Here is a 22,122-nt window from a genome sequence, read left to right as displayed (position 1 = left end):
AACTGTGTGTACCAGTTACCACTCCCAGAACTGTGTGTACCAGTTACCACTCCCAGAACTGTGTGTACCAGTTACCACTCTCAGAACTGTGTGTACCAGTTACCACTCTCAGAACTGTGTGTACCAGTTACCACTCTCAGAACTGTGTGTACCAGTTACCACTCTCAGAACTGTGTGTACCAGTTACCACTCTCAGAACTGTGTGTACCAGTTACCACTCTCAGAACTGTGTGTACCAGTTACCACTCTCAGAACTGTGTGTACCAGTTACCACTCTCAGAACTGTGTGTGCCAGTTACCACTCTCAGAACGGTGTGTGCCAGTTACCACTCTCAGAACTGTGTGTACCAGTTACCACTCTCAGAACTGTGTGCACCAGTTACCACTCTCAGAACTGTGTGTACCAGTTACCACTCTCAGAACTGTGTGTACCAGTTACCACTCTCAGAACTGTGTGTACCAGTTACCACTCTCAGAACTGTGTGTACCAGTTACCACTCTCAGAACTGTGTGTACCAGTTACCACTCTCAGAACTGTGTGTACCAGTTACCACTCTCAGAACTGTTTGTACCAGTTACCACTCTCAGAACTGTGTGTACCAGTTACCACTCTCAGAACTGTGTGTACCAGTTACCACTCTCAGAACTGTGTGTACCAGTTACCACTCTCAGAACTGTGTGTACCAGTTACCACTCTCAGAACTGTGTGTACCAGTTACCACTCTCAGAACTGTGTGTACCAGTTACCACTCCCAGAACTGTGTGTACCAGTTACCACTCCCAGAACTGTGTGTACCAGTTACCACTCTCAGAACTGTGTGTACCAGTTACCACTCTCAGAACTGTGTGTACCAGTTACCACTCTCAGAACTGTGTGTACCAGTTACCACTCTCAGAACTGTGTGTACCAGTTACCACTCCCAGAACTGTGTGTACCAGTTTCCACTCCCAGAACTGTGTGTACCAGTTACCACTCCCAGAACTGTGTGTACCAGTTACCACTCCCAGAACTGTGTGTACCAGTTACCACTCCCAGAACTGTGTGTACCAGTTACCACTCCCAGAACTGTGTGTACCAGTTACCACTCCCAGAACTGTGTGTACCAGTTACCACTCCCAGAACTGTGTGTACCAGTTACCACTCTCAGAATTGTGTGTACCAGTTACCACTCTCAGAACTGTGTGTACCAGTTACCACTCTCAGAACTGTGTGTACCAGTTACCACTCCCAGAACTGTGTGTACCAGTTACCACTCTCAGAACTGTGTGTATTGTTACCACTCTCAGAACTGTGTGTACCAGTTACCACTCTCAGAACTGTGTGTACCAGTTACCACTCTCAGAACTGTGTGTACCAGTTACCACTCTCAGAACTGTGTGTACCAGTTACCACTCTCAGAACTGTGTGTACCAGTTACCACTCTCAGAACTGTGTGTACCAGTTACCACTCTCAGAACTGTGTGTAACCTCCAGGTAACCTCCAGGTAACCAGGTAACCAGTTACCACTCTCAGAACTGTGTGTACCAGTTACCACTCTCAGAACTGTGTGTAACCTCCAGGTAACCTCCAGGTAACCAGGTAACCAGTTACCACTCTCAGAACTGTGTGTACCAGTTACCACTCTCAGAACTGTGTGTACCAGTTACCACTCTCAGAACTGTGTGTACCAGTTACCACTCTCAGAACTGTGTGTACCAGTTACCACTCTCAGAACTGTGTGTACCAGTTACCACTCCCAGAACTGTGTGTACCAGTTACCACTCCCAGAACTGTGTGTACCAGTTACCACTCCCAGAACTGTGTGTACCAGTTACCACTCCCAGAACTGTGTGTACCAGTTACCACTCCCAGAACTGTGTGTACCAGTTACCACTCTCAGAACTGTGTGTACCAGTTACCACTCTCAGAACTGTGTGTACCAGTTACCACTCTCAGAACTGTGTGTACCAGTTACCACTCTCAGAACTGTGTGTAACCTCCAGGTAACCTCCAGGTAACCAGGTGTTGCGGCCCCTGCCAAACTAGCGGTTAAATAGTTAACCTGCCGGCCGGCAGTACCACTGGGTGCGTCATCAAACCCAATGTGGGGGCTGCTGAGCCGGCCTTAGAGCAGTAAGAGCCTAAGTGCCTCACGGTACACACCTAAGCAGTAGGTACCTGACCACCGAAGGGTACACGTCTACTGGCTTTAGTATCAGTATGTACCAGAGCGCCTCGCTGTACACACCTAAGCAGTAGGTACCTGACCACCGAAGGGTACACGTCTACTGGCTTTAGTAACAGTATGTACCAGAGCGCCTCGCTGTACACACCTAAGCAGTAGGTACCTGACCACCGAAGGGTACACGTCTACTGGCTTTAGTAACAGTATGTACCAGAGCGCCTCGCTGTACACACCTAAGCAGTAGGTACCTGACCACCGAAGGGTACACGTCTACTGGCTTTAGTAACAGTATGTACCAGAGCGCCTCGCTGTACACACCTAAGCAGTAGGTACCTGACCACCGAAGGGTACACGTCTACTGGCTTTAGTAACAGTATGTACCAGAGCGCCTCGCTGTACACACCTAAGCAGTAGGTACCTGACCACCGAAGGGTACACGTCTACTGGCTTTAGAAATATTATGTACCTGAGCGCCTCGCTGTACACACCTAAGCAGTAGGTACCTGACCACCGAAGGGTACACGTCTACTGGCTTCAACATTAAGTACCTGAACTCCTCAGGGTACACGTCTATGCAGTAGGTACCTGACCACCGAATCGTACCTATCTACTGGCGTTAGAAGAACCGCTCACCGCAGCTCACTGAGTCTGTTGGCCTCAGTTACTTGACGGCCGCATTCAGTGAGCTTGCAGCATGGTGTTCGGCTAGCGGTGTGTCAACCGCCTTTGGAGAGGATTTACTGGACTACCGGTGATGTCTGTGGACTCACCGTCTACGTTGATCAACTGTGGGCCGAAGTCGTCAGATGCTGTTTAGTGGGACATTACATGAAGAAAAGGTTGGAGTGTTACACTGAACTGGGCCAGGACCGTAGTGTGACACTGAGGGACGTACGATGGAGTGGAACACTGAGATATGCACAGGACCGTAGTGGAACACTGAGATGAAAAGGGTGTCGTGGGACACTGAAGATGGCCTGGTTGTAGTGTACACTGAACAGTGTCGTGTGACTGACTTCGTGTCGTGAGAGGCAGTTGATTGTAATTTATTATTATAAAAATGTTATTTATAATTTATTGTTTTAGCATAGAGATATATATATATAGTGACAGTAGTGTCAAGAGTTGTACCCTGTGTAGGGTTATTAATTATATTTTAGTTAGATGCTAATTATAATTTATTATAGTAACATGTACATATTATTATTATATCATAGTTCAAATACCTCTAGACCAAAGATAGTTGATTTTTATATATTAAAGATTAATTTATTAATGTGTGTATTTATGTATCCCGAACTCTTTATTACAAAAGAAGTAAATCTTACCATATCATCTTTTAAAAATTACTTTTTTGTAATACCAGGTAACCAGTTACCACTCTCAGAACTGTGCGTACCAGTTACCACTCTCAGAACTGTGTGTACCAGTTACCACTCCCAGAACTGTGTGTACCAGTTACCACTCCCAGAACTGTGTGTACCAGTTACCACTCCCAGAACTGTGTGTACCAGTTACCACTCTCAGAACTGTGTACCAGTTACCACTCTCAGAACTGTGTGTACCAGTTACCACTCTCAGAACTGTGTGTACCAGTTACCACTCTCAGAACTGTGTGTACCAGTTACCACTCTCAGAACTGTGTGTACCAGTTACCACTCTCAGAACTGTGTGTACCAGTTACCACTCTCAGAACTGTGTGTACCAGTTACCACTCTCAGAACTGTGTGTACCAGTTACCACTCCCAGAACTGTGTGTACCAGTTACCACTCCCAGAACTGTGTGTACCAGTTACCACTCCCAGAACTGTGTGTACCAGTTACCACTCCCAGAACTGTGTGTACCAGTTACCACTCCCAGAACTGTGTGTACCAGTTACCACTCCCAGAACTGTGTGTACCAGTTACCACTCCCAGAACTGTGTGTACCAGTTACCACTCCCAGAACTGTGTGTACCAGTTACCACTCTCAGAACTGTGTGTACCAGTTACCACTCTCAGAACTGTGTGTACCAGTTACCACTCTCAGAACTGTGTGTACCAGTTACCACTCCCAGAACTGTGTGTACCAGTTACCACTCTCAGAACTGTGTGTACCAGTTACCACTCTCAGAACTGTGTGTACCAGTTACCACTCTCAGAACTGTGTGTAACCTCCAGGTAACCTCCAGGTAACCAGGTAACCAGTTACCACTCTCAGAACTGTGCGTACCAGTTACCACTCTCAGAACTGTGTGTAACCTCCAGGTAACCTCCAGGTAACCTCCAGGTAACCAGTTACCACTCTCAGAACTGTGTGTACCAGTTACCACTCCCAGAACTGTGTGTACCAGTTACCACTCCCAGAACTGTGTGTACCAGTTACCACTCCCAGAACTGTGTGTACCAGTTACCACTCCCAGAACTGTGTGTACCAGTTACCACTCCCAGAACTGTGTGTACCAGTTACCACTCCCAGAACTGTGTGTACCAGTTACCACTCTCAGAACTGTGTGTACCAGTTACCACTCTCAGAACTGTGTGTACCAGTTACCACTCTCAGAACTGTGTGTACCAGTTACCACTCTCAGAACTGTGTGTACCAGTTACCACTCCCAGAACTGTGTGTACCAGTTACCACTCCAGAACTGTGTGTACCAGTTACCACTCCCAGAACTGTGTGTACCAGTTACCACTCTCAGAACTGTGTGTACCAGTTACCACTCTCAGAACTGTGTGTACCAGTTACCACTCTCAGAACTGTGTGTACCAGTTACCACTCTCAGAACTGTGTGTAACCTCCAGGTAACCTCCAGGTAACCAGGTAACCAGTTACCACTCTCAGAACTGTGTGTACCAGTTACCACTCTCAGAACTGTGTGTAACCTCCAGGTAACCTCCAGGTAACCTCCAGGTAACCAGGTAACCAGTTACCACTCTCAGAACTGTGTGTACCAGTTACCACTCTCAGAACTGTGTGTACCAGTTACCACTCTCAGAACTGTGTGTACCAGTTACCACTCTCAGAACTGTGTGTACCAGTTACCACTCTCAGAACTGTGTGTACCAGTTACCACTCTCAGAACTGTGTGTACCAGTTACCACTCTCAGAACTGTGTGTACCAGTTACCACTCTCAGAACTGTGTGTACCAGTTACCACTCTCAGAACTGTGTGTACCAGTTACCACTCTCAGAACTGTGTGTACCAGTTACCACTCTCAGAACTGTTATTGAATCATTTGGCTCGTTGTCAACTGCTAGTCCTGAAATAACCGCTTAGCAAAAATCAGGAATTCGTTTTTTTACTTAACCCAGTACAAGATCTAGTTGAATCTTGTCCTTGCATAGTGCAGGTTGCAACGGGTAGTTTGTTGCAGTCTGGAATAATTTTGTTTGCAAAAAGTTTTACATACTTTTGTTTTGCATCTCATGCTTTGAGGTTTCATTCCATATTTTCGAGTTGTGAACTCAATGAGCACTTTCAATATTTCTTCGAGTATATCAAGACCATTTATTATTTTGGTGATCTGGATCAGCGCTGTATAGCCCTTGTGGCTTAGCGTTTCTTTTTGGATTATAATAATAATGGTGATCTGGATGAGATCTCTTAGTATCCACTTCCATGGAGAGAGAGAAATGGTTGAGTGCTTTGAGCCGAGAGAGAGGGAGAGAGAGGGAGAGGGAGAGGGAGAGGGAGAGGGAGAGAGAGAGAGAGTGAGAGAGAGAGAGAGAGAGAGAGAGTAGAGAGAGAGAGGAGAGAGGAGAGAGAGAGAGTGAGAGAGAGGAGAGGAGAGAGAGGAGAGAGAGAGAGGAGTGAGAGAGTGAGAGTGAGAGAGAGAGAGAGAGAGAGAGAGAGTGAGAGAGAGAGAGAGAGAGAGAGAGAGAGAGAGAGAGAGAGAGAGAGAGGGCGAGAGAGAGAGAGAGGGAGAGAGAGAGAGGGAGAGAGAGAGAGGAGGGAGGGAGGGGAAAAGACCCAGCCTCCGTGCGCAATCTTCGTGAAATCTTCCTGATTAAATTAATCTTAAGCTCCAGTCGACAGTCCTGCGTCTGGGAAATCACAGTGTCTTACCCCTCTCCTCTCCCTCCCTTTCTCTGCATCTCCCCCTATCCTTACCCCCTTCCCTTCCCATTTCCACTCACTGCATCACCCTCTTCATTTCTCCACCACTACCATGTGCCGTTAACCTGAACAAGGCCATGAGAATATTTCTCAGTCCTCCAACGTGCTCTGGAATCATAAACATGATGGAAGAACTGAATCCTCCTGCTGTATTTAAGAGTACAGTTAAACACACTTTTCTGTGCCCAAATCATGAAGGATCCAACGTGGCCAACACGCCTCAGGGATGTGCTGTTTCAGCCCTACATTTGATAGGCGTGTCAATAACACACCAGCTCGTACATAGTTTGTAGTTTCTGTACAGCAACTGGCTGAAGGCAAATGTGAGTGATGTAGTCAAACTGAACATCACTATTAAATGCAGCTCGCCTGTCCATGACATCCCTCCCTACCCACTGTAAAGACGTCATAGACGCCAGTCACTGAGAATCCACTCCTCAAGACAGCAGTAAAAAATACACGTGTCTCGCATACAGATTTCTTGCTGCCCAGTAACTGCAGCAGTCTGCAAAATATACAAAGGTAACAAGTGTGTAAAGACTAGTAACGTCAGACTGAATAACTGGCTCAGTCCAACACTAATAGAGGTACCAACACTGAAACTCGCCACCAGTGTATTAACATCCAGAGGATGGGCAATTTTCTGTTTTTTCAAGCACTTAAGAGTCCTACTTACAAAACAGATACCAGGAACATCATAATAGGCATTAAAACTGACCTGAAAAATGCTTATTTGTTAAGATACCTCCCCACACAGGAATCAACCGTGATAATAACACTGATAAAGAAATCAGGTGTACTTTTGGCTTGTCGGAGGCGGAGCTGCAATTGTTCATCCCTCTGTCCATAACAATCCTGCTGAAGGATATCAGCTCTAGTAGGCAAGAAAAACAGGTATCCAGAGAGCTATAGCAACAAGGACTGTGTTCCAGTCAGAAGGTCATGTGTATGGCCAGCATAAAACGTCCACTAAATCATGTACCATGATGGCTGCCAGAGTCAAGCTGCGACATCGGCACCGGTGGCAGATGCGTGTAACCACAGGTGTCTTCATCCTGCTCATTCTACATGCAAGATCTGTGAAAAGTAGCACACGATCTTTACCATTATACAGTTCAGTGACCAGTTATAAGTGACTTTTGGACTGGTGGAAGGTGGTACTTGGAATTTTGTGAATACTTGTTGTGCTCTAGGACGCTTGAGGACATCCTCAGTGTTCACCCTGAACTTGAACTTGTCAACACTCACAAGCAGCTTAGTGTTGCTCCAGTTGTACGCATTACATGTGTGTGTGCATACATACGCACATACATACATTATATATATAATATATATATATGTCGTGCCGAATATGTAAAACTGGTCAATTAGCAAGAACTCATTTAAAATTAAGACCTTTCTAAACAATTTTCTTATACGTTTAAAGATATATTTTTTTATTAATGTTAATGTAAAAAAATTATTTTTTCTCCAAAAGAATCTTAGAAAACTCACCTAACCTTATTATAACAAGAACAATTTATTTTAGCCTAACCCTACTAAATATATTTTAGATTTGATTACAGTAATTTAATACTAAACAAACACAGTGAAATATATTTTTTCGTTAGGTTCAGAATGATTTTGGCGAAATTATTGCATACACAAATTTTCACTTGTCCTATATGGCAAGATGAGCGTTGCTATTTAAGCCAAGATCGCAAGTTCTGCCTATTCGGCACGACATATACATATATGTATATATATATATATATATATATATATATATAAATATATATATATATATATATATATATATATATATAATGTATATATAATTATATTTAGTGAGCTAACTCATGACACATTTATATTCTCCCCAGCTTCTCTCTCTCTCTCTCTCTCTCTCTCTCTCTCTCTCTCTCTCTCTCTCTCTCTCTCTCTCTCTCTCTCTCTCTCTCTCTCTCTCTCTCTCTCCCTGCCTCCTATGGGATGATGGACGTATCCTCATAAAAATTCCATTTCCCCTGTATATGGGATAGGCTGTCCTGAGAGATAGCAGTTCCTAAGTGATAGTAACTCCAGCTATACTGGAAGAAAACCTTCAATGTTGCCGTAGCTGATAAACCCTTACTGGAATATTTGATGATGTCCTTATTGCCCTACTGAAAATGCCCACTGGCAGCCATTGTCGGGTCACCGTATGAAGACCCGGGACAGGACCCGTCCTGGCGACCCTACCTGTACTTGTACCTGTAGTAACCACGTCGTTCGTGGACACTTGATACTTTGAAGTCAGACAAAAGCGACTGAATCTGCAACGGCTGCCCAGCTGGTTATTTTGGTTTGAAGCCTATCGACCACACGAGTGTCATGTCTTGTAACCTTTTCACTATCAGTCAAGAATGTTTTAATCCCTGAAACTGCAATTAAAACTCTCAGCATATATACACAGAGAAGCATATATACCTCTCAGTGTATATATTCGTCTGATATGCTCTGTATGCCATGGAATTTAAATATATTTTACAATGGAAAAAATCGCAACAAAACTCGTGATTGTAAATAATTAGGTATAACGAATTTAAATATTATTATTAAATATCCTACACACCTCCAATATATATACCCTTCCATCTCAAACTCTACTATCTATCTGGTTTTTGTCTATCTACTTTCTACCTGGTATAACAGCACTCTTCTATCAACACTCTAGTATGATAGACAAATTTATCTCAGAATAATATACACTTTGTATGATTCTCTTTCCAAATTAGAGTGAATTAAAATTTAAAATAATATATTGAAATTATTATTGCTAAAATATCACTTGCGTGTTGGATATTATTAATTATTGCGATATATTATTATTACAATGGTGTTTATCAGTAATTGTTATTTTACTTATTAACAAAATATCGGTACTGTAATCGTTTTAAAAATATATATATAAAAAATACTCTGCAGAATTCATATTTAAAAAAGTTATATATAAAATTTTAGGTTTAATAAAAATATTTTTCCAAAATTTTATATGAGTATATTAGTATTTTTAGTAACGGGGTAGCAGTTGGGTCTAGTCCTGACTCTTCTCTCTTCGACTCAAGACATTCCTCTCCCCGTCTATTCTTCGCACTGTCCCCACTTGCCCCTCGCCCCTCGTGGGTACTTACCTGCGAGTCCGATCTGATCTGATCTAGTAACGGAAAATGATAATTCCTCTCCAACGCTTTAAACATCTCAGAAATGGAACTTGCCTCTCCAAGGACGCTTTCTTCGTCAAAAAACGCCACAATTCCAAGTAACCACCAAGCCATTATGAAATGACCAATCAACGTTGAGCCCCTCCCTTGTCGCCTGCAGCCACCAATCACCATCAAGAAGCAGAAATCTTCCATCCAGCAAGTTGCAGTCAGCTCCTGCAGAGTTCCTGTTGTCTACATCGTCTTTCGTCATCGTCATTCAGGCTTAAACAGTTGGGTTTAGTCCTGACTCTTCTCTCTTCGACTCAAGACATTCCTCTCACCGTCTATTCTTCGCACTGTCCCCACTTGCCCCTCGTGGGTACTTACCTGTGAGTCCTATCGTATCGTATCGTAGTAACGACAGAACATTACCAGAAGCAACAGTAGTAGTAATATAATAACGGTAGTTATAGAAACAAACTATCTTTATATATATTTCTGCCTGGTGCATTGATGTACAAATCCTTCGTGAGGTTAGAATATAGAAGAGAATTAATTAGCGTGAAACTATGCTTGAGGCCCATTGGTGTGCCCAAGCTGGGAAGAAACATGACTTGTAAACCAAGCTGACCAACTTTCTGAGGCATCTGTAGCAGAGTGGTCTCGAGCTTCTCCTGCGGGACCTTGCCAGACTCCTCTGACGTGGTTTTGAATCTAGCTGACGGCGATCTCTCTCTCTCTCTCTCTGCTCCCTTATATATACACATCATACAGAGTAACACTTTCCACTAATCTACTCAAATACGTCTATCACCTACACACGTACATAAACATGTACCCACACCCTCAGTTATGAGAACATTCACTTATTAGACGTATCGTTAGCGAGGGTAAGAGCGTGTCCAACTCACTGACTGTGAGACACTAACCGCAGTATTCTTTGGGTCTTCCGTAGTAAGAAGAGGCACTGACCGCAGCCTGCGGGTGTGTCAGTGTGTCCAGACGCTCCAGGAGATAGTGGATCAGTGGGTGCTGAACAACCTGCTGGTGGTGCTGACACGATTCTTCCTTAAAGAGCAGTGTCTTGTGGGGTAGCCCAGCCGCAGGCGATGAACGGCAGTTGGCTGGGCTCTGGTGCAGTCTAAATCGCCTTCCTTGGCAAAGTTGTACCATTGGAGAGATCTAGTGGCGTCACCCAGGACCTCTGAGGTTCGTGGTTCTGGTGGCCTCCAGTTTCGTCTCGCGTAGGCTGTTAGGGAGAGTAAAACCCAGACGGAGAACCACGCCTGTTAGGTTAGATGAGATTAATCAGGAAACAGGTCTAGTGTTTCCTGACGCGGGTCTTAGTCATATGATGATCCACCAGTGGAGCTTTAGGTCATCTGATCGAGGCCTTCCACTGGCTTACCAGTCCACCCCTTCAAAAAATAACATTTTTAAACACCGTTATATGTGCTCAAAACAAAACAGCAGCGCTGTATACCCCTAGTGGGTTTAGCACTTCATTTTTATTATATAACAAAAGAATTTATGGAATTTTGTGGAATTTATCCACAAAATTTTCAGTGCAAGGAATAAAAAAAATTTATTCTAATATGAAATGAAAGATAAACTGCTTAAAACATTATATACGACTATGGTAATATTTCATTTATATTCCCTTAAGTGTCATAAATACTGACAAGGAGCATTTGTGTTCAGAATAATACTGAGACTTGATGCTCTGTCTTCAACCTCTGACGTAAATAACACTGTCGGAATTTGTAATAATATTAACAACTACTACAACTAATAATAATAAAGATTATTATATATTTGAGTGAGAAAGAGACACAGTGAGAGAGCGACATACAAACAATAAGAGAGAGACAGACACAGTGAGAGAGACAGACACACAGAAAGAGATACACAGTGAGAAAGAGACACATTGAGAAAGAGAGACAGAAAAAGACACACACAGTGAGAGACACAGACACAGTGAGACACACAGACACAGTGAGAGACACTGTAAGAGAGCGAGAGACAGTGAGAGAGGAGAAAGTTACATGGTAGGTCCACTCCTCGTAACGCATCACTGACCATGCATGCAGTCACACCCATGTACACATGACCTGTTACGCACACACGACCTCGTACACACAGTACTTGGTGCACACCGCAAAAAAACTTACACATATGCTTGTGCACAGGCCACTGCGGAGGCACTAAATCCGTAGGAGTCATACATTGCCTGGGAATAAGACGAAGCATAATCCTAGGTGAGGGTGTAACGAGCGAGGTCCACGAAAGATCATTACCAGAACCGTTGCAATTCTTAACCAGTGGATATGACCTGTCAGAGAGGATTGAAACCTAAGTATGGTTGTGTGGCACTTGACCTGAAGCTAACATGAAAATTAAAAATGGAAGATTAGAGAAATAGATAAAAGAAGGACTTGGGCAAAGCGAGAGAGAGAGAGAGAGAGAGAAGACTAGTGACAAAGTACAGCCTAAAAGTTGGGACACTACAAACTCTGAACCAGACATTTAAAAAAAATATCCTAATTTGCTTGCAACAGATGAGGCAGAAGTTATATATATCCAGATGCACCGCTATTAACCCTGGGGGAACCCAGACCTATTGTCTATCCATATGCTCTTGCACTACCATCCACAAGATGGATATGGGGTGCACAATAATCTAGCCACTACCATCCATAGGATGGATGTGGAACGCACAGTAAACTAGCCACTACCCTCCTCAGGATGGATATGGAGTGTGGTCCATAGTTCATCCAGTCAGTTTCTGGTCCGCTTTCTGTTCATAGTTCGCCCAACAAGTTTCTGGTCCACTTGTGGTTCATCGTTCACGTGTTCACTTAAGGTTGGTAAATTGCTTCTTTCCTGGTCTTGTGTTGAGTTCAAGATGGTAAATTGTTGGTGTCAGTGCCTCAGATGCTCTCTCCATCAACCTTACCAGAGTTTCCACTCTAAGAGCAAGGTACAACTACGATGATTTGTAAATACATTTATTACCCACAATGTTTTTCCCACACAGTAAATTTTTCTTACCCAAAGCTTTGTCCTACACATTCCATACTACTGTTACCCACAACATTTGGTGCACAGCCTGGGTTTAACGTCTTGCAATAGATGAGGCATAAATTGTAGATATGCTTCCCGTTGTGCACCTGTTAACTCATTCGTGGTCTAGTTCCCATGTCTTTAGTGTATCGGTGTGCACTTGCGCTACCGTCCACAAGATGGATACGGGGTGCTAAATAAACTAGCTGCTCCGGAGGCGAAATCTAATACATCAGAGACTGGATAAAATTCACCGTGGGGTAACCTATGTGGTTAGGAAAGACACCATTTATGATCTGCTTCTCACTAGGAAATAAATCCTTCTTCCGGCTGATAGAAGCCTATTTTGTGGTAGCCCTCCGGGAATAGCGCATTTATTGTTTGTCCTGAGTATGTTTTCTCCATAACCAGATTAAGATAAAATACCAGAATTCTTGCCGTCAGTAAAATGTTTTATTTAAAACTCTTCTGATGTATATATTCTCACACTTCACTTTCGCATTAATTTGTTCCACGATCCACGCCTCCGTAACACAGATTCAAGCATCGCCTGCAAGGGGAGTTACATTGCTAAGATTTGTGAATCCACGTTTGATGCCTCTCTAACACGAATTCAAACATCGTCTGCAAGGAATGTTACAATGCTATGATTTATGTGTCCACGATCGATGCCTCCCTAACACAAATTCAAGCATTGTTTGCATGGTGTGTTACAGTACTGAGACTGTGTGTCTCAGCCACATGTGAGAGTAAGATAGGACTGGTACAAGTGCTGTTCCTGGAGGACGAATATACTAAGACAGGACTCGAAGAGCGTCACGGTCCTCTACTTTTGAACGCTCTCCCTTAACACATAAGGGGGATTACCAATAAACCTCTGCTTGTCAAACCACGGAACGGGTGGGGCTTGAACCCGTAGCGAGAGAATGCTAACACTCGCAGACCAGTGCGTGAACCACTCATCCAGCTGGCTATGAATAAGATTCATTCCATGATTTGTTTGCAATCGTGATATTACGTTTTCGTGAGTCAACTCTGGCTGTCTTCAACAGGGAACTTGACAAGTTCCTCAAATCAGTTCCTGACCAGCCGGGCTGTGGTTTGTACGTCGAACTACATGCGGCCAGCAGAAAGAGCCAGGTTGACCAGGTTTTAATTCACCTGGCCAGGCAGAGGGGGCCTTGACTACGGGAAGAATATTTCAGGTATCCTACGGGTCAGTCTGACATGGAGTATATACACCGAGAGTTGCGTATCTCAGAATGTATATTCACCAAGAGGCGTATATACACTGCTAAGTAGACTTCAATAATTTTTTTAAAGGATGAGTGAGTGAGTGAGTGAGTGAGTGAGTGAGTGAGTGCAGAAGTCATTACTAAGGGTTGTGTAGAGAGGGACAGTGCCAGACCTCGGCTTCTGGTCGTATATTAAAGACGCCGAGAGGAAACACGTGTCTGGTGTGAGGAGTGGAGCAGCCGTGATAAAGTGACGGGGAAGAGGAAGAAGTAGAGAGGTAACAGGACAAAGGGGAGAGGGACATAAGGGAGAGAGAAAAGGAGAGGAGACACAAGAAAAAGGATACAAACAATTTTTTATTTAGGAAAATCTGCATATTAAAATTGGAAACATTGGTATAAATGTGTATAATGTTCTTCCTAGAGGAATCCCCCTCCCCCGATATAAGAACCCTTACAGGACCACCATTTCTCAAGGAAACCCTACAAGGGAAACCCTACAAGGGGAACCCTACACGGGGAACCATGTGTAAGACAATACTAGTACTCTCTTTTACAAAGGGTTCTACAAGGTTAGGTTAAGGTTCCTAACTTTATTTATAAGGTGAGAGCTGTTTCTCTCTCTCTCTCTCTCTCTCTCTCTCTCTCTCTCTCTCTCTCTCTCTCTCTCTCTCTCTCTATCTCTCTCTCTCTCTCTCTCTCTCTCTCAACAAAACTACCGGATAAGTCACACTAAATTATATACAGCTAAGAAGGAAATCTTCTCCTTGATGACCCTCACAAACACGAATTTACGTCACTGAACCGGATATTCGGTTCCCTGACGTCGCCACCGGAATGGAACTCCATGTTCGGATGACGGGAGGCCTCGTTTTCCCTCTCTGTCCGGATAATAAATGTCCACGCCGAATCATCTGTGTTTTGTCCCATCTATCTGTTGGCGTCCAGGAGTGATGGTGGAGGGATGGTGATAGTGTTGATGGTTATAGTGACGGAGATGTAGATTGTGGTTATATTGATGGTGATCAGGATGGTGGTTATAGTGATGGTGTTATGGTGATGGATGTTTTCTTGGGCTACGATGCTGACGGCCATATTCTTTGTTTTTCAACTTTCTGTTGATATTGCGTATCCTGGGATTAAAATCTGTGTGTGTGTGTGTGTGTGTGTGTGTGTGTGTGTGTGTGTGTGTGTGTGTGTGTGTGTGTGTGTGTGTGTGTACTCATTTGTGGTTGTACGGGTCGAGTCATAGCTCCTGACCCTGTGTGTGTGTGTACTCACATATTTGTGGTTGCAGGGGTCGAGTCATAGCTCATGACCCTGTGTGTGTGTGTGTGTGTGTGTGTGTGTGTGTGTGTGTGTGTGTGTGTGTGTGTGTGTGTGTGTGTGTGTGAGAAATTCCCATAAGATACACACAAATTGATGGGACCTGTATATTACGATTCCCGATTAAGTCCCTTAGACCTAAACACTTCGCATTTCGGTCTAAGAGACCCTTAATTCGAGTTTGGGTCTTCTAATGGGCCCTTAAACCTTTAGGTCTCAGGCACACTTAAACCTAAACACTTAGTTTAGCTCCAAGGTTTTCTTTAGTGGATTTTAACTAATACCATTAAATCTCTTGCATATCACAAATCAGAAGCCACACCTTCACATTCTGCAAACTGGTTCACTCAACTCGATACCCTGTTTAACCACTTGCAACCCAATCCCAATATTGCTTATGCAAAGTACAGACAAAAAAACAAATGACTTTCTAACAGTGGTTCATTTAAGTCTCGCTCTAACAAAGTCGAGTTTAATTTATGAGAGATAATAACACCTATGTGTCGTCAACACTGCAGGTAGTAATGTTGACAAATATAGACGAGGCTTGAGAAAGCTGCCCCAGTGTCGAACGACGGTGATGAAGATACCAGCAATTTGATGTGATACCAACATTTAGAAATGATACCCTCACTTAGATATGATGCCAGCACTTAGATATGATGCCAGCACTTAGATAGGATACCAGCATTTAGAAATGATACCCTCACTTAGATATGATGCCAGCACTTAGATATGATACCAGCATTTAGAAATGATACCCTCACTTAGATATGATACCAGCATTTAGAAATGATACCCTCACTTAGATATGATGCCAGCATTTAGAAATGATACCCTCACTTAGATATGATGCCAGCACTTAGATATGATACCAGCATTTAGAAATGATGCCCTCACTTAGATATGATGCCAGCAACTTAATGTGATGCCAGCAATTTGATGTGATATCAGCACTTAGATAAGATACCCATTCTAAGATATGTCACCCTCTTAGAAATAAGAACATGAGAATGGTGGAACACTGCAGAAGGTCTACTGGCCCATACTAGACAGGTTTTTCTCAAATCTAGCTTCTACTTGCCTAGAGGCCAGGATCACATGTGAGCAGGTTGACCAGACCAGCAGCAAACAAGCCTGGCCCAGGACCGGTCTCAGAACTGCTGGTTGCTAGCAGCAACAACCTGGATAACCATGCAGTCACCACTAAAGCCTAGACTCAGACCTAAATATGAGAGCAAAACTCTCAAAATTGGCCGCAGGTATATTACAGGTTAGATAATATCTAGTTAGAATCATTCCACTTATAATTCTAGTAAGAATCGTTCCAGTTAGGATCATTCCAGTTAGGATCATTCCAGTTAGGATCATTCCATTTAGGGTCATTGTAGTTAGACATTGCAGTTACAGACATTGCAGTTACAAACATTGCAGTTACAGACATTGCAGTTACAGACATTGCAGTTACAAGCATTGCAGTTACAAGCATTGCAGTTACAAACATTGCAGTTACAAACATTGCAGTTACAAACATTGCAGTTACAAACATTGCAGTTACAAACATTGCAGTTACAAACATTGCAGTTACAAACATTGCAGTTACAAACATTGCAGTTACAAACATTGCAGTTACAAACATTGCAGTTACAAACACTGCAGTTAGGATGATTGGTCGACCTCTGATCTTTTCAGTAAGTTTTAAGCAGCTCCTCAGTGAGGTATAATACATCACATAGTTACTGCTGACTCAGTGAAGTTCTCAACTTGAGCAAAGAATGTGATCAGTAATTCTTCTTGTGTCTCAGAGAGAGAGAGAGAGAGAGAGAGAGAGAGAGAGAGAGAGAGAGAGAGAGAGAGAGAGAGAGAGAGAGAAGATTCGACAGATATTAACCCTCATCCCCGTTTATAGAGTCAATAAATTTGACCAAAACATTTCGAGTATATGTTCTACTTAGCCCAAAATCAGTAAAAAATATTTAACACTTAAAATAAGCAGCTTGCAAAACTGGAGAATTAAAATATAATTTTTTTTTCATTTACTGAAGGTGTTTGGGTGGTGGTCAACGTCCCAGGACCTAAACATCTTCCTTAAAGGTGTGCGAAGTGTGTGTGTCCTTGTCCGTTTCCCCTCTGTCATGGAGGTACGTGGGAGTTCATGTGGTAGATAGCAGAAGACTTGTGTACATCCACACCAAGGCTGTCTGCCCACCGAGGCTGTCTGCCCACCGAGGCTGTCTGCCCACCGAGGCTGTCTGCCCACCGAGGCTGTCTGCTGAGAACTATCTTCTAGTATTTAGATTATGAAGTATCAAGAACTATAATGTAATCTAGTTATATAAATATTCCAGATCAAAAAGTGATTTATTTCCCCGGACTTTCTTGTTTCCCAGGGCTTGTTTTCACAGGCTTCTTTCCCAGGGCTTGTTTTCACAGGCTTCTTTCCCAGGGCTTGTTTTTCCGGGCTATCTTGTTTCCCCGGGCTTGTTTCTCCGAGCTTCCTTGTTTTCCCGGGCTTGTTTTCCCGGGCATTCTTGTTTTCCCGGGCTTTCTTGTTTTCCCGGGCTTGTTTTCCCGGGCTTTCTTGTTTTCCCGGGCTTGTTTTCCCGGGCTTTCTTGTTTTCCCGGGCTTGTTTTCCCTGTCTTGTTTTCCCGGGCTTGTTTTCCCGGGCTTGTTTTCCCGGGCTTGTTTCCCCGGGCTTGTTTTCCCGGGCTTGTTTCCCCGGGCTTGTTTCCTCGGGCTTTCTTGTTTCCCGCGTGTTCGGGTTGAGTGGCAGTTGACCATATAAGAAGGTTACGGCTTCTGTGGCCGGCAATATGCTGCGGGAGACGGCGCTGCTACGACCCTATATAGACATTGCGGATGAAATCTGAGAACCAACAAAGGCAGTAGTAGGTTTTAAAACTTGCCCATGGAAGGGCAGAAGGCTTTTTCTATGCTGTTGGGGGGGAGGGGTGAGGAACCGGTTTCTCCAGGATCCTAACTCAGGGTTATGTAATTGTTTCTGATTTTCGTCTTTTGATATCTTCCCTGATAAATATTTGTGTGTGTGTATGACACTGTATCGTCCAAAGCAGTTATTAATGACTATTTTTTAAGGATTAGTAAGAGGACTATTTGTTGATTTAAGGAAAAGCTTATTGCCAAATCATGAGTGGGAGGAGCTGGGTTGGACAAATGCATGGGTGGTTTTGATAAGGACCTGCCTAGTATGGGTCAGTAAGGCTGCTGTAGTGTTCCAGTATTTTTATGGTCGTCTTAATCGGCCCCATTCGGTCAAAGAATTTAAATATACCGTTTTTTCACTGTTTTGGAGAGAGGAGAAGCTGGTATCCAAGACACTAATGATCAACTAATTCCGTTTCCCCTAAAATTTTCAGAGTAGCTGTTGGTATTGTTGAAATGGAATATATCGATTTATTCACCAAATTAAAATGGAACTTTATGAAACGTAGTTTACACGTGATGAAACATTGTTAAATAGAAAAAAAACACTAGTATACGTGGAGGGGGTTTCGGATGTCAACGCCCCCGCGGCTCGGTCCGTGACCAGGCCTCTCGGTTGGGCACCCCTCAAGGAAGGTTCCTTGATGTTGGTGAGGGGCTCTTGATTTAGGGAATTGAATCTGTGCTCCAGTTCCCCGAATTAAGCCTGAATGCCTTCCACATCCCCACCCAGGCGCTGTATAATCCACCGGGTTTAGCGCTTCTCCCTTGATTATAATAATAATAATAATAATAGTCACGGTTGGGCAGGCACTGACCAATTGGTCAGTACCTGCCCTGTTGGTCAGGTACTGACTCTAGGTGCCAGTCCAGCGCCACGATGTACTTTCTGGAAATAAGAAAAGGGGTCATGATGCAAGACAAGGGTACATGGGAAACAAAAAAGGCGCTTGGCTGGTCTGAAATGCAAGTGACCAATGTCAACATACCTTCCCCCGGAGAAACAAAACAAGATCGTAAAGCGCACAGCTGAGTTTTGGGGGGAGGGTAGATAGACACCCCTTCCCCCCTTCTACCCACTAGCCTCAAAAAAAAAAAAAGGGGTACAAACACGGCACTGCCATCCCCTGGCTCCCTCCAGGGACCAGCAAGCCTTCCCTAGCCACCAGTCTCATTTAATATGTATATATACAAACAGCGGCAGTGACTTCAGGTTCACTTTACGGTTTCGTATGAATGTGGTTTTTTTGAGAGCGCGCGGGCGAAAAAAAAAAACGCTGGGAAAAAAGTATGAGTAGGAATGTAGATTTTAAGAGCGTAGTCAAAAATTATTATAAGGTATGAAGGAAGCTGTTGTTTGTGTGGGTTTGTTATTGTAGGTTTGTTATTGTAGGTTTGTGTTGTTGCAGGTTTGTGTTGCAAGTTTGTGTTGTTGTAGGTTTGTGCTACAGAACTTCCGTATTTTGTGTATATATATATATATATATATATATATATATATATACACATATATATATATATATATATATATATATATATATATATATATATTATATATATGCAAGGAATTCGCGAGAGCATGCGAAATATACACAAACACTGATCTCTGGCTGAAGGAGACTCGAACCTAAGGTTCGTAGGTTCGAGTCTCCTTCAGCCAGAGATCATTATATATATATATATATATATATATATATATATATATATATATATATATATATATATATATATATTAATCTTTAGAGACGTGATGAAATTTCTTTTGCATTGTGCAATAATAGTTGCTTTAAGCATGTCTTAATAGTCGTTTTAAGTAAGTCTTGCTCAATAATAGTTGCTTTAAGCAAGTCTTAATAGTCGTTTTAAGTAAGTCTTGCTCAATAATAGTTGCTTTAAGCAAGTCTTAATAGTCGTTTTAAGTAAGTCTTGCTCAATAATAGTTGCTTTAAGCAAGTCTTAATAGTCGTTTTAAGTAAGTCTTGCTCAATAATAGTTGCTTTAAGCAAGTCTTAATAGTCGTTTTAAGTAAGTCTTGCTCAATAATAGTTGCTTTAAGCAAGTCTTAATAGTCGTTTTAAGTAAGTCTTGCTCAATAATAGTTGCTTTAAGCAAGTCTTAATAGTCGTTTTAAGTAAGTCTTGCTCAATAATAGTTGCTCTAAGCAAGTCTTAACAGTCGTTTTAAGTAAGTCTTGCTCAATAATAGTTGCTTTAAGCAAGTCTTAACATAAGTAAGTCTTGCTCAATAATAGTTGCTTTAAGCAAGTCTTAATAGTCGTTTTAAGTAAGTCTTGCTCAATAATAGTTGCTTTAAGCAAGTTTTAATAGTCGTTTTAAGTAAGTCTTGCTCAATAATAGTTGCTTTAAGCATGTCTTAAGCAATAATGTTTATGCAAGTATTTTTGCAATAAGTCGTTCACGTCTTTACATACTCGCTTGAAAAGATTCCGTAATGAGTGATTAGTCAATTTGTTTCGCTCAGGATTGCGATTGTTAACGCTCAGTAGTAATGGAAAGGTCTAAAGTATAGAATTGATGCGACTTTCATGACCTAATAACCGAAGAAATACGATACTAGACGATGCATTTTGGCATCCTATGGTTCTTGGTCACTGCTGAACTTTGTGTGTGTGTGTGTGTGTGTATGTGTGTGTGTGTGTGTGTGTGTGTGTGTGTGCGCGAGAGTGGGTATATCGTACCCGTCTGCCCCATGGTATCAGTCGTATAAAACTTAAAGTATTGCTAAATCCCCGGGGTTGAGACATATTGCTATGAACTCCGTTGACCTGCTCGGAGCCCCACGGAGCGAAGGAGAGGCAGGAAGAGAGGGGAGGGAAGAAGGAGAGGGGCAGAAAGTGGAGGAGGGGAAGAAATAGGCCTCCATTATATCTCCACTTGTGATTTTTAATCGTGATTTATATAGCTGAAAGAATAATTGCTTTTATTCTGTCAATGCGTTAATAACTACACCAGATCACCCCTCTATGTATCACTGGTTCATCACTGTATTCTAACCTCTTTGCAAAACCTAACTCCCTTGATCTAACAGAGTGTTCCACGCCCAGCTAAAAGTAACTAATGTGGGCTGGTACATATGTCGGGGTACCACACCTTAAAGATTGGTCTACAAAAATCCCTGGTGGGCATTACAATCAATATTTCGCAATAACTAACGAAAATCATATATTTGACTCACATGTGGTCATAGAAAGGGTTGAGGGTGTGAAGGAGAGTTTTAATGGTATGGGCTTGAACATCCTGCAGTCATGTGTGAGCATATTACATAAGGGTGGAGATAAGTGATCTTTATGACTTAACATGCAAGGACGGTAACATGAACTGATTCAGGGAAATCCGGTGAGCTGGACTCGAGTCCTGCAGGTGAGAAGTACAGTGTCTACACTATGAAGAATAAAGGGGTGAAGATGTTGCACCTCGGAGGGTCATCTGAACCGAAATGTGTGTGTACCTTTATCAAGACAGTGAACGTATTTTTTTTATTTTAGTCACCCTACCTTGGTGGGAGACGGCCTACTTGGTAAATAATAATATTACTATTTATTATTTACTATTATTATTATTTTGCTATTATTTTCATATTATTATTGTTCGTGATTGAATACCAAATCAGAAACTAGTATTAACCACAAGATGATAGAGGATCTTTTTTTGTAAACAGCCAGCAGTGACGGTGTCAGGAGACCCAACCCACTTCTCCCCACAACACTCATTCATGTCTCCTCCAGGAATACCTTATCTCATAACTGTAACTCAAAGAAGAGGTCGTCTCTATCGAAGATCTCCACCCGGACAGAATTAGCAGAGCTAGGAAGGGGGGGGGGAGAAAAAATGCGTCGTAAATTCCCCTAAATCTAAGGAAATCGAGAAAGAGGAGTGGGGGGTAAGTAATAAATTTTCCCCACCAGGGAAGAAAAACTTCCCTCTGTGGGTTTTTTTTCCCTCAAGGGCAAACTCAGCTAAATGTTGCTTTTGAGGCTTTCTCTTGCTGTTTCTTTCCTTCCTTTGATAATTCCTCCTCTTTCTCCAGTTCTTAAGCTTGTTATTCCTTCTCTTGATTGCTTTAAGTATGAGTACTAATAATTGTCGATGCTATCATTATAATTC

At 42.8% G+C, this 22,122-nt stretch overlaps 1 long non-coding RNA gene across 1 annotated transcript in view; it reads left to right on the top strand.

The window, feature by feature from the left end:
• The window catches only part of LOC138855172 (uncharacterized), a 71,231-nt gene extending 53,909 nt beyond the window's left edge, over positions 1-17,322 (top strand). Inside the window, exon 3 of the long non-coding RNA XR_011394354.1 lies at positions 17,100-17,322. This is a non-coding gene — a long non-coding RNA (uncharacterized lncRNA). The remainder of the gene's footprint in view (positions 1-17,099) is intronic.
• Positions 17,323-22,122: the final 4,800 nt, after the last annotated feature.

The sequence above is a fragment of the Cherax quadricarinatus genome, chromosome 84 (genome assembly GCF_038502225.1).
Source record: "Cherax quadricarinatus isolate ZL_2023a chromosome 84, ASM3850222v1, whole genome shotgun sequence".
Lineage (NCBI taxonomy): Eukaryota > Metazoa > Arthropoda > Malacostraca > Decapoda > Parastacidae > Cherax > Cherax quadricarinatus.
This window is presented reverse-complemented; position numbering and strand designations above follow the sequence as displayed.